A 13861-nucleotide genomic window follows, 5' to 3' on the forward strand; every position below is an offset into this window, starting at 1 on the left:
TCTTAGTTGAATTAATAGAACTAGTTTATTTTTAGTTAGAAAATTTAGGTATATGAGATTTGATGATCTAATCGAAATATTACTATATATAACTACCTACTTTATTATATAGAGATTTGATCATCTAATTAACATTTTACTATATAGAACTAGCTAACTTATTTTTAGTAAGAAAATTAATATAACTAGTTTAGTTGAATTAGTTGAACCAGTTAGTTGAATTAGTTGAGCTACTTTATTTAGGTATATTTTTCGTAAGTGCTTAATTGAATTAGTTGAATTAATAGAACTAATAAGTGTTTAATGTTTCACCTATGAACATAGGAATGTCGTCTGACGACGAACATGATTTCATTATGTGCGAATACTGCGAAGAGCAGCGCGGCAGAAATTTTCTAGTTGATGATAGGCGCTTCAGCATCAAGCTGGATGAGAACTTCGAAGTGGATACAGTAAGTCAGAACGACAAGTCTTTTTTCGTATTAAGCATGACTTATGCTTCATTTGCTTCAACTTTTAATTTTAATTTTTCACTATTCTACTAGCGTATCCCCTGTCATGCAAGAATTTTTATCTTGGATAAGATAAGTTTCAGTCCTAACAAAACTATGGAGGTAAAAAAAGTTTACTTGAAGACTGAGCATGGTTATACCTTCAACGTCAAATTATACAATGCAGACACATACACCTATTTTGAATGCAAAACTTGGCAAGCACTATGCAAGGCTTATGCATTTGAGCCTGATATGGTTATCACCTTTGATATTTGTCCGGAAGATGATATTGAAGGTAATAGAGACATCTGGATTGATGTGCAGACGCCTCCATTTCTACCATTATGTGAGTTTCTCAACCATATTTATGTCTTCGATATTGTTTATTCAAAAATAGTTGACAAGTAATTTATATTGACAGCTTATTTCCAATCAAGCAAACATGTCTGGCGCTTGGTAGACAGGACCGTCCACTGTCCCGGGCCTGAACTAAACTGCGAGCAGACAAGTCATTATGTTTCATGGCTTGAGGATCTTGATGTTGTCAAGACAAAAAAAAATTCTGCACTTACAAATGTTAGTACTCAAAACGTGCGACCAATAGTGTTCGTACTGAACTACGGTCACATATATTTAGGAAAGATGGTAAGATTTCTACTATTTCTCCTCAGTGCATATTTTGCATACAATATTTTTTTAAGCTAAAATTCATTGCTAAGTATGCTATTATACGATGTTCTTCAACAGGGACTCCCGATGAATGTTGTGCCTGATTGGATCGAGACTAAAGTTACCATGAATATTGTTAGCTTACGGCCAAGATATCCTCACTTTAGTGCATTCAGGTTTTCTAATAGCGAGGAATGCTTAATAGTAAAAGACTGGAGCAAAATTGTGAACGATCGCAGAGAAGTACTAGGGGCAGTAATCAGAAGCTCAACCCACAATTAGGAGACAGGTTTATCTGCATGCTCCAATATGATGAACCAGGAAAGCTATACATGTTCTATGCTATTTCACCTGAGAGAGAGCAGCAGGAGTGATTAGCTAGTTCATGCTCTTAGTACTTGTCCTCTCATGTCCGTGTTCTTCGTCCTGAACTTAATCTCAAAGAGTGATTTGCTTTTGTGGTGTTAGGAATGCTTATAATATCATTACCATATTGAACTTGATGATATCTTTGCTTCTGGTAAAAGTGAATGTTTCTTCTTTAAGCTAGTGTTGGTGGTGATTAGATAGCGGTAATCACTATATGATGATTAAGTAGTGGTAGTGAGACGACTATTATATGATGATTTTTAGCTAGCTATTAAAACTGTTGTTGGTGATGATATATATGATGCAAGAGTTTTTATATTTATATGATGATGATGATGATGATGAGTTATTATATCATTTATGAAAGAAACCGCAGATTCTGGATGGATTCTAGCTAAGTGATCAAGTATATGCCATATCCATATTACCTCGGTCACTTAATTAGGTGATCAAGTATATATAACATGGATATGGCATATACTTGATGACTTACCTAGGATCCACATGCATCCAGTCAAACTAATCTTCGGTACTTTCACCTAATGATTTAACAACTCATTATAATATAAAACAATCACTAAATTAAATTGAAAACACAAAATTAAAGTAAAAATAAAAAAATAAAACCAAAACAGCCCAAACATTTAGTACCGGTTGGTGTTACCAACCGGTACTAATGTCCTACGCGCCCCCGGAGCTGGCTCGTGCCACGTGGTTGCCCTTTAGCGCCGGTTCGTGCGGAACCGGTACTAAAGGGGGGGGGCTTTAGTCCCCACACTTTAGTGCCGGCTACCGAACCGACACTAAAGGGCCTTACGAAGCGGTGCTATAGCCCGGTTCTGCACATATTACGCAAACAACAGCCACATCTACGTATAACGTAGTATGGTTAACACGAAAATAATCAGGAGTGGAATAAGCGAGTTATACCTTCTAGTAGGCTGGGCCGAAGCCGTGGCGGCGGCAACAACGGTGTCCTTGGCGGCCTTCTTCTCGGCGGCGAGTCTATCAGCTTCGGTGGCCATGGTGGTGATGAAGGCAACGTGAATGTGGATGATGTAGTGTAAGTAGATGAACGGTGGTGAGCAGCCACCTAGGAAACACTCCCCCAAAAACCTAATCGCCCCTCTCCCATACAAGATCTCAAGGGGCGGGGTTTCGGAGACCTGCTCTCCTGTTAATCGTGCACGCGGTTGACGGGATGGGATCATCGACGACAGCAGCAGCGAGAGGAACGACTGTGGTGCGCGTGGAGATAGAGCAGATGTGATCTATTCTTCTGGTGGTGACTAGAGTTGCCGAGACCTCCAGTATATGGGCGCGGTTAGGTAGGAGGATGTGGGCTGGGCCCACATCTGAGTCGGTGACAACCCATGATCCGACGTCTCAGATTTGGGGCGCGTCTGTTGCATACTCTCCATTTCAGACCGGCAAAAATAAATGCACGCATGGCATAGGTCTGAGCTCGACTCATTCACATTCACGTGACACGAGGTGGGCGACAGAAGATGAGCGCGCGGGAACCATTTCTCTTCTCAAGCTTCAATAGCATCTGAAAGAGAATCCCTTATAAGGAGGTCAAACTCGTACTCCACTAGCGGGATGGTACTAAACTTCCCACTACACCCCTTGTCATGACACCTACATAGGCCCTTTGAGATTTCTCTAAAATTGTTGGATGGGCCTTCTTGCTCAGTGCAACGACCCATATTTCAACACATTCTTCTCCCGTGCAGCGATCTATTACTTTGACCATTATTGTCGGCGCCTTCTTGCTCGGTGCAACGACTTCCCAGTCGTTGTATCAACGCCATTTCCATGGCTCGGATGAGGAATTTGCGATCCAGACAAAGAGGGCGTCAATTTCTCCAAGAACCTGTGTGTAATTTTTATTTTTTAAGAACCGTCATGTAAAGGTTGGTTGGCTTTAATATATGTCATTTTTTCTTTTCTAAAAGAAATAGTTTTTGCTAATATGCACCTACAAACCTATTGATCACATTATAGACCATGTCAATATCTAAAATGTCATCAGTTGAGGAACCGAGGAACTGAAGGGGTATATGATAGTCATATCAGTATTTTGGTGTTGTGTTTACTTTACCCTGAACTACAAAATTAGGTATATATTATGCACCCTTTTTGCGAATAGGAATATATTATGCACCTAACTTCTAAAATTCAAGGAAATGATCCTTTTGAGGTGGTTTTTCTTTGCCACTTGGAACAATAATGTGCACTACAATCGTGAAAACTACTCAATAAATCAAATATTAAAAAAATGCGGTGATCTATACAGAATGAATTTCCCTTGAGGGCCATTGATCTAGATCTATTTTAGGGTACCTCGTGCTCCGAAACCATAAGGCGGAGTACCAAACAGATATGTCTATTCACAGTGTAGGGTAACTTAGTCAATCTCCCGAGGATAATTTAGACTTTTCATGATCATTAAATTACCTATAAAACAGCTCTTGATCTGCGATTTAATTTGTGCCTTCTTTTTGCAAGAGGGGTAGCTCTTGACTCTGTAAAGAGGCATCTGTGATAATCAATTAAAAATTATAAAGATGAACCAAGGTGGAGCCGATATTTGTGGTGCTTCATCAAGAAATTCTTTGATAGTTTGAATTAGCTATGAGGCTCAGTTCCAGTTGCTAAACTGTGATAATATGAGTATTTTGTAAAAGTGGGTAAAATTCTTCGACAATCATACTCCCTACATCACCGAATAAGTGTACATCTAGCTTTTGTCTTAAGTCAAAATTTTAAAATTTTGACCAACTTTCAAAGGAAAAGTAAAAGCATTTATGGTACTAAATTAGTATCACTAGATCTGATTTAAAATGTACTTTGATAATATACCAATTTGATGTCATATATATTACTACTATTTTCTATAAAGTTGGTCAAAATTTTAAAATGTTGATTTAGAACAAAAGTTAAATGTACACTTATTCGCGGACGGAAGGAGTAGTTAGCTATGCAGGGTCAGTTCCAGTTGCTAAATTGTGATAATATATGTGTGTGTGTATATATATATATTGTAAAAGAAAGTAGTGGCTGTACCCACCTTCGGTGCACCCACGGTACACCCACACAAGAAAACATAGCAAAAAATTCAAAAAATTCTGAAACTTTATAGGAATGATCATCAACAAATATTATGGGGCTCAAAAAATTTGGTGGTCAAATAACATTCGAGAAGCTCTCTACAAAAAAGACGAAATTACAAAATCTGCTTAAAAAAATAGAGTTAATTGCAGGGAAATATCACATTTAGGGCAGGCGTGACAGATCAGTACCATTATTCGGTTTTTTTGCATGTCAGTACCATGTCTAGGGCAGCCTGTTACATATTGGTCTAAACCGTGCATGACAGTGTGTTGACGCCGTATCTGACCATTGAGGCCCGCCTGTCAGGGGATGACGTGGCATGTTCTTTTGCAAAAAAAAACACTCACACTTTTTATTTAATCGCGTATATATCCCTTAGTTCCGAAAAAAAGGACCTGGCAGAAAAAAACGTACAAAAGTTATTCAGCGAGGGCGAGATTCGAGCCCGAGACGGGGCGCACACAGTGTGAACGCGATGGCCACTACGCCATGTACTCTAACAGTGACAGCTATGGCAATCTTCCTTTCTAATATTATTATCCTGGACGTTCCGTTTTATTGTATTTGTTTTTTTCGGATTTCTTTTATGTTTTTGCAAATCGTGGTTATTCTTTGCCCGTACGCAATGTGCGTATCGTATATTGAAAAACTAATACACATTATATGTTAAAAGTTTATCATATATACAAGTTTATAGTAATAAGATCTTTGCGCTGAACATCGTATACATACCGAATATTTCTTCAGGTGTATCTATTTTTTTAGTTAGACGATGAACGTTATAATGCAAAAAAAGTTCATTGTATATTAAAAAAATTCACTGTATAAAATTAGCACCTGAGATAGAAAAAATGTTTTATCTAAAAAGAATGAAGGAAGGAGGAAATACGACATAAAAGCTTGAAATACTCGATAACTAATACCGTGCATGCAGAAATAAATAAGAAATTATATGTCAAACAAAATTCTGTTTTCTGCCGCTTTAGAAATTGTAATTCTTAATGATGCGACTTGCACATCGCAAGGCTCTACAAAAATGTATACATGGACCCAGATTTGCATATAGTGCATCTACCCACTGTGGATTGATCGAGTATATATCTTTTTTATGCAAATTTATTTATAAATAGTACTCAGCCAACATAGAAATAGTACCTCTTGCATTTGGAAAATATAGCTTCCTGTGAGTTTCTCTAAATTTTCTACCGATGTTTACAATGAAAAATCCAAAGCAAATGGAGAGGTAAAGTATAGTTTTTAATAAACCGTACTTCATATCTTGTGTTAATGATGGTAAAAAAATGAAATAAACTACTCCCTCTATTTCATAATATAAGAGCGTTTTCGACACCACACTAGTGTTAAAAACACTCTTATATTGTGGGACGGAGGGAGTATATATGTTTCGCCATCAATGTTTAGAGAAAATAATGAAAGAATAGCAACTAGAAAATACTGAAAGAATATTATGGATAATAAAAAAAACAGCAGGACAATGCGCACCCGGACAATGCGCCTTGCTGCGGATAATGAAAATAATAATGAAAGAATAGCACCTGAAAAAGCGGAACGTCAAAAGTCCTTCTATAAAACAAATAATTGCCTACAATTCAATCGAACATGCACTAGCGTAGCGGTCGTCGCGTTTGCACTGTGTATCCCCAGGCTCGGGTTCGAACCACGCCTGGCGAGCCCGCGCATATGTAATTTGTGTACGTTTTTTTCTTGCAGGTCTTTTTTTCGCAACTAAGGATATATGCGTGACTAAATAAAAAGTGTGGATGTTTTTTGCAAAAGAACATGCGAGCACGCACAAGCACTTGACCGAAGGGGACCAGTGCTTCTACTCCTCCACCGAGGAGCCGTTCTTGTGAGAAGCAACGGATGTCGTGAACGGTGGGAGGTCAAAGAAAGAGAATTGACCTCTGAATACATTGATCCTATGATCTAGATAGATTCCGTCCTTTTTTCTAGATAAGGGTGACTCAAGAAATTGGGGGTGGGACCTGCTGGCATAATGCAGGCTGGAACGTGGGAATTCGAGGTCTCATGAGCGAGTTTTTTTTCATGGACAAACATATTTTCCGGGCAGGCCCCAACGGTCAGATACAGCGTCAATACACCGTTATACAAGGTTTAGACCAATATGCAACAGATTGCCCCAGACATGGTACTAACATGCAAAAAAAACTGAATAATTGCAGGTCTTTTTTTCGCAACTAAGGATATATGCGTGACTAAATAAAAAGTGTGGATGTTTTTTGCAAAAGAACATGCGAGCACGCACAAGCACTTGACCGAAGGGGACCAGCGCTTCTACTCCTCCACCGAGGAGCCGTTCTTGCGAGAAGCAAGGGATGTCGTGAACGGTGGGAGGTCAAAGAAAGAGAATTGACCTCTGAATACATTGATCCTATGATCTAGATAGATTCCGTCCTTTTTTCTAGATAAGGGTGACTCAAGAAATTGGGGGTGGGACCTGCTGGCATAATGCAGGCTGGAACGTGGGAATTCGATGTCTCATGAACGAGTTCTTTTTCGTGGACAAACATATTTTCCGGGCAGGCCCCAACGGTCAGATACAGCGTCAATACACCGTTATACAAGGTTTAGACCAATATGCAACAGATTGCCCCAGACATGGTACTGACATGCAAAAAAAACTGAATAATGGTACTAATCCATCACACCTGCCCCAAATGTGGTACTTCCCCGCAATTAACTCAAAAAATAGGTACAATCCAGTAAAATTCCAATAACATGGAGAATGAAGTAAGAAAAAACGATCAGTGAGAAAGAATGTATCTGCAAATTTATTTTGGGTAAGTCAATTTTTCGGCCCATTAGATTAAAGATCCAATGGCCGACCTTCTTTCTTCTTCTTTCAGCTTTCTTATCCAAATTACAAATTTGGTCAATTCTATCCCTAATCTCTTTCTAATAATAAAACACAGATTGACTTTGTCAGATTCACCGTCACAATACGCTTTTTTCTTATGTTATAATACGCTTTTACAATTTGTATGAATAAAATCGTAATATAAACGAGGCGGTACTAATTTGGATCCGCACCAACCGGCTAGCATGGGCCTCAGCCCATCCAACGTTTAGGCAAAAAACGTTTCGATCCACTGCCCTTCTGTCAAGGAAAACTAAATCATGGCTTGCGGGGATCGATCTCACGACCCACTTAACTGACGAGGAGATGGAACCGGCTGGGCTAGCTTCCCTTTATTTGCATTTGATGGGATGTTCGGGTATAGAGGGGATATTCAGATGGATTTGTTAGAAAATAAGACCATATAATAGGAAGGTGTAGCAAGACCAATTAACTGAAGTCAAAGTGTCGGGGATTGGATGCGACATATGCCAATGGATGGCTTATCACGGTGGGAGCGAGTAGAACGTCGTCGGTGCCCGGAAGCGGGATGAGGCGTAGACATGAATGCCGGCATACTTTACCCAGGTTCGGGGCTCTCCTAGGAGATAACACCCCTAGTCCTGCTTTGCGGTGTCTCCACATGATCACTAAGGCAAAGTGAGTACAAGGGCGCTCCTCGAGCTGTATGCTGGAGGTAGAAGAAGGCGGGGCTAGCTCTCTCCTCCCTCTATGATCTGGTCTAGTTCTAATGGGTGGAACCCTCTTTGCATGGGTGCCCTGGGGGGTTTATATAAGCCTACCCTCAGGGGTACAATGGCAAACTGACTGGGCATAGGTCCCAGCCGTCAGTCTCTTCGCCTGCCGGCCTTTCTGCCGACTGCTGGGGCCCACCAATTGGTGGGCCCCGTCGACTGGTTCGGTACGGAGCCGACAGGCTGTACCCGCCGCTTGTGGGTCTTGCCGGCTGCTGATTACTGTAGCCGTGCTTCTAATGACGCATGCTTGGTCATGGGGTCGTGGCTACAGCCCCGCCGCCTGGCGGGTGATCACTGTAGCCACTCCCTGTCTCGTCTGGTTAATGGCGCGGGGGACCCATGGGAGGGGCAGGCCGACTCCCGGGGGCCGGCTCCCTTCGGGTCCGACTGATGGCGCTCTTGCCGTCTTCTGGACTCTCGCTGACCAGTAGGGCCCGTCATCCGTGGACCATACTGACAGACCGTCGTGGGTGCAGGACTCCGCCCACTGTTGCTGATGTCAGGGATGACATGGCAACAGTGCCGCGCCAGACGGAGATCTTCGTTTGGTACAGCGCACTGTGGCCTAGCCATCGCCTGGAAAGGGGAGGGAGTGGGCTTCACTGTTGCCACTCCCCGTCCCATCCCCCTGATAAAGGCATGGGCTTTGTTGGTGTCGTGGGCCGACTCTCCGTGGCCAGCTTCTCTGGAAGCCGCCAGGCGGGGGCCAGCCCGTCTTGATCTCGCTTCTAGGACTCGGCCGCATGCGGGCAGTCGGCTGTTCCTTCAGCCGGCCTTCAGAAGGCGGCTCTTCATCCTGGCGTCTTGAGGGGCGCAATCAGCTTCGATATCTTAAAAGGTTCGAAACCTCGGATTAGCCTACCCGTGGCCCATTACTCCAACACAAAGATTTCTTCATCAAAAAGTATATGCAAAGACCACATAATGAGAAGGTCTGCATGGATTGGCTACAACATGCATGCAGTGTGTATACGCCCTACATGTACCGGTATTTTTTTTACTAATTCTAAAATAATTACCAATTAAGTGATACTAATTATTTGATTGATTATTTTAAAACAAAACCAAACTTTTTACTAATTCTAAAATAAGTACAGATTAAATGATACTAATTATTTGAGTGTTACTAATTCTAAAATAATTACAAATTAGGTGATACTAATTATTCGAGTGATTATTTTAAAACAACACCCAAACGAATTCTACAAAAATTAAAAAAATCTATCGGCGAATATTTACTACTGAATTAAACAATGGTGGAGAAGGGAGTTATTAATTGTTAGTTATTTTGTATCGTTGCAACGCACGGGCACTTTTGCTATGTGCATAATAGCACATGGATATGATTTTGCGAGTCTACGCCCGTTGCAACGCACGGGCATTTGTGCTAGTTTTTTTCCCTATCTCTCCCTAATTAATTTTCTATCCCTAATCCCTATCCCTATATAATATATATATATATATATATATATATATATAATAATAATAATAATAATAATAATAATAATAAAGCACGGATTGACTTCGTGGGTTCACCGTCATAATACGCTTTCTTTCTGTAAATTTACGTTTTTAGTTTAAATTTAAAACATATACGCGAGGTGGTACTAATTCGGGAAACCACGGTGTGTGCATCAAAGATGCAAACAATGCTCGACCGTGCACTTCGGCCCAGTGAATCAGGCCCACATACCCGTACGCATTTGCCTCCTCAACTCGAACCCTCGCCTTTGCCCTTGCCGAGCCCTCGCCGCCGCCACACCTCAGCCCCCTCGCCGCCACGGCAGCACCTCAGCCCGCTCGCTGCCGCGTTCGCGCGTCAGCCCGCTGGACATCCCCGCCTCCGCGGTCGCACCTCTGCCCGCTCGCTGCCCCCATTGCAACCCAACGCCCCCCTCCAATGGATGCCGCCCGAACTACCTCATCCAATAGGACGCCGGCCGCGGCGTCACGAAGTTGCTGGCGTCGCCCAGTTCGCCGTGGGTGAAGGCGCCTCAGACGCAAGCGAAGCTGGAGCTTCCTCAACGTATGCCTCACCATGGGGCTCGCTGTGCTGTTGGCGGACAGCCGCGGCCCTGCTGGTGTGGTGCGAGACTTCCAGATCACCCGACGGCTGGGGTTGGAGGATGGCATTCCCACAACTCCTCATCGGGGGTGAGCGTGGCATGGAGCAGCAAGCCCATAGCTCCCTCAACCATCATGCTAATCTCTTCTTGTTATTCATCCTGAATCTATGGTGCACATACAGTACATGCTTATGTATTGTCTCAATGATTATCCTATTTTTTTAGGATTCAACTTGCGTTTTGTGCAATTTCATACACTCAATCAATAAATTCTCAGTTTTTTTGGCGGGATTTGTGTTTGTTCGGATGCTTAGGTGCAGCTGCATCAAGGGAATTGGCCGACGGCGTGCAATACATAGACAAAGTAAAAGTCAGTATGGAGCAAATACGAGTTCGGTTGCTCTTCTGTATGACTACTACATTTAAATTTGGATAGCTATTTCTCTAAATGTAGCCAGGGCACTGGATTCATTTGCTTTTGTTTTCTTTTTTCAGGACAATTTCACTTTGATTTTGTTGTTAGTGACTGATTGAGGCGTCACTCCCACCACGGTGGTGACGGCAACCTTGCCCCTCCAGCCGCTGTGGCCGTAGCGTACCGCTCCAACGCCATCTGACACAACCGTCTTGTGGTGGAGGAGGGCCACCTCGAACACATTGGGGAGGGGTGAGCGTGGGCTTCGCCACATGTTCTGCCGAGTCATCGATGTCAGTTTCTAGGTTTGTGAGTGCACTGTCTGGTGCTTCTTTTTATGATGTCTGTCAACACAAGCACAGCGTGTTCCAAGTATGAACTAAGAGAGTGTGCTCCCATTGGGTTCTGCATGTGGACACTGTGGCTGGTGAGGCATAACTGGAAGTTTCTCTGATGGTCGACAACAAGGTACCCCACTGCTCTGAATTTTTACATGGTTAATGTGAGTTGAATCATCAAAGGTCTGCGCGTTGGTAATGGTTGAAAAATTCATTGCATTTGAGAAAACTGAATAGTCTATAGTTCTCTAATAATACATATTACAGAATGTACTTTTCTGTCCGATCGTAGGATCACTGCACAACAGGCTTTGGAGCAGGCTCTGATTCACGGAGAACTCCCCAGCAACCTCATCTTTTGTGGATATTAGATGGATATTGAATCCAGTAAGCCTCCAATTGATAAACAAAGTCAATTTTCTGTTGGTAGTTTGCATGACAGGGTTCTAGCTAATTTATGATTGTGCCTACAACAGACTACCTCTGCCTGAAGATTTGAGGTGTGACTCAAATTTCGTGCTGTTAGAAATCAACAATGGAGATTTCAGTTTTTTTTCATGTATATTCGTACGGATTTCAAGTTTAATGAATCATTAAATTTTATTCTATAATCAGATCTTGGCATGTTTTCAGATTTTTCAGAGAAGAAGTCTAGAGGCGTGGATGTATGTTTTTAGGGGGGAATCAAGTCTGCAGAATATACACTAATTTGAGGAATTCAGATGTTACCCATGGTCATACAGGGAAAGTGTGAAGCAATCTGGCCAATTTTCAGCATTTCTCATCCAAGAAGCCGTTACATTTATGATCTTTTCTATAGAAGAAGGAAGGATATATCTAAGGAGCTGTATGAATTTTGCCTGGACCAGGATTATGCAGACCGTAATCTCATTACAAAGTGGAAAAATGTTGCCTCAGTTTTGTATCATTTGAGCTAGGGGCCAAGACGGATGAGGTTGATTTGGCTTGATCATGCCAAAGAAATTTACTTCTTTTTTGGAAAATGAAAGAATGTTTTAGAAGTTCAGGGTTAAGTTACCAAATCTGAGCTTTATAGCAAAGCAGATGATCAAGAAGAGCAGAGTAGGATAATAAAGGTTCACATAGATGTAGTAATATGTTACTATCAGCTAGCTCAAGTATGTATGACTGTAGGAGCTCAGGAATACTCTTACTATGTCTTTGATTTTGTTAAAGACCCAATATATGATGAGGTGCTGCCTCTCCTGATGCCGAGCTATTTAGAATTTGGTATTTCACATTTTTTTTCTGGCCAGTAAATTTCACAAACATAACTGGAGGCCATCTGCTCCTGCGCAATGAAACTGTTTCAAAATTCATATTGTGTTTGACACCCTGAACCACTTTATTAGATAACAGATTATAACTTCCACTTATTTTTTATGCTGGACCATGATGAATCAACAATTTATTAGATAAAAAAATTAATCCCTGGAGAAAATCAGAGTATTTATCGACTATATATGCTCTATGGATGTCGACAAATTTGATTGTAGGGGCTAGCAATGCTTCATTTCAAGCTACTGTAATAACTCTTGCTGGTTAGTTACCTCTGATCCTAGCAAGTGAAATTAGAACTAATACATGTATATGATTGTTGTTTGAGTCGCACAGATTGGCACATGTATGAATAAGTTTCAGTATTAGATTAGTGTACTGATCATGGCTATGTTGTGGAAGAGTTCTTGCACGCAGTGTTCGAAAGTAGCATACTTCCGTTCTCTGTAAATTGGTACTAGATAAAAAGGATGTTCCATTTTCTGTAAATTGATAGAAAATGGATGCAGGTGTGACCTTGGGGAAGAAAGAGTCGGACGACACATAAAAGACTGTGAGGACCAGGGATTCTTCTTTGCTGGTGGTAAGGTGGAGACCCTGCTCAGGGAACATGTTGCGTACATCCTCGCTGCTTTTCTTCTTTCAGTTTTAGATACTTTCCAGCAGGTGTGTACCTATCTTGCTATGTACTGAATTCTTTGCAACTATGTACAAAATTCTTTCCAACTACCCAGAGCAGGTTTTTTGAAAAAAAAATGTGGTGTTTTCTCTGCAGCGAAGCACAAACGTCCCGCGGTGCAACACACATACTCTTTTGTTATTGGATATAATAAATGGTGCTTAATGATATTACGTTGTATCGCCTTTTTTTGCCCGATGCAACGCACGGGCATTTGTGTAATAATAAAGCACGGATTGACTTCGGGGGTTCACCGTCACAATACGCTTCTTCCCGTGAATTTACGCTTTCAATTTTTTTCACCTAAATTATTTTCTACATTCGAGATTGTACTATTCATGTGAAAACCCACCGTTGCCATCCTTAATAAGTCTGAAAAACGATTCATCTTGTAATCGCCAAAAAAAAACGCGCATCATCCCCAACCCGCAATCACCGGCCCCAAGATGAACGCGCGCGCCGCCCTTTGCCTTCGCCCCCGCTGCCGCCCGCGTCGCCGCCCTTTGCGTCCGCCCCCACTGCCGGTCCGTGCCTCCGCCACCACCGCCGGTCCGCCGCCGCACTTTGCCTCTGCCACCATCGTCGTTCGTGCCACCGCACTTTGCTTCCGCCCCTAATGTTGTCCACGCCGCCGACCTTTGCCTCCGCTACCACCGTCGTTCGTGCCGCCGCACTATGCCTTCGTCGCTGCCCTTTGCCTCCGCCACCACCGCCGTCCCCGCCGCCGCCCCCATAGCCGTCCCCGCCGCCGCCCCCATAGCCGTCCAAACCGCTCTCTG

General features: G+C 42.3%; 1 long non-coding RNA gene across 4 annotated transcripts; it reads left to right on the plus strand.

The window, feature by feature from the left end:
• The first annotated feature begins 10001 nt into the window (after nucleotides 1–10001).
• LOC119334620 lies at nucleotides 10002–13279 on the plus strand. 4 transcript variants are annotated; one of them, XR_005161469.1, is made up of 6 exons: nucleotides 10002–10758; nucleotides 10847–11234; nucleotides 11397–11491; nucleotides 11581–11604; nucleotides 11738–13069; nucleotides 13179–13279. It is a non-coding gene; the product is annotated as an uncharacterized LOC119334620 (long non-coding RNA). The 4 variants fall into 4 exon arrangements; XR_005161468.1 differs by having other exon boundaries at nucleotides 11581–13069; XR_005161467.1 differs by having other exon boundaries at nucleotides 10002–10439; nucleotides 10666–10758; nucleotides 11397–13069.
• Nucleotides 13280–13861: the final 582 nt, after the last annotated feature.

This window comes from Triticum dicoccoides, chromosome 7A (genome assembly GCF_002162155.2).
Source record: "Triticum dicoccoides isolate Atlit2015 ecotype Zavitan chromosome 7A, WEW_v2.0, whole genome shotgun sequence".
Classification (NCBI taxonomy): Eukaryota; Viridiplantae; Streptophyta; class Magnoliopsida; order Poales; family Poaceae; genus Triticum; species Triticum dicoccoides.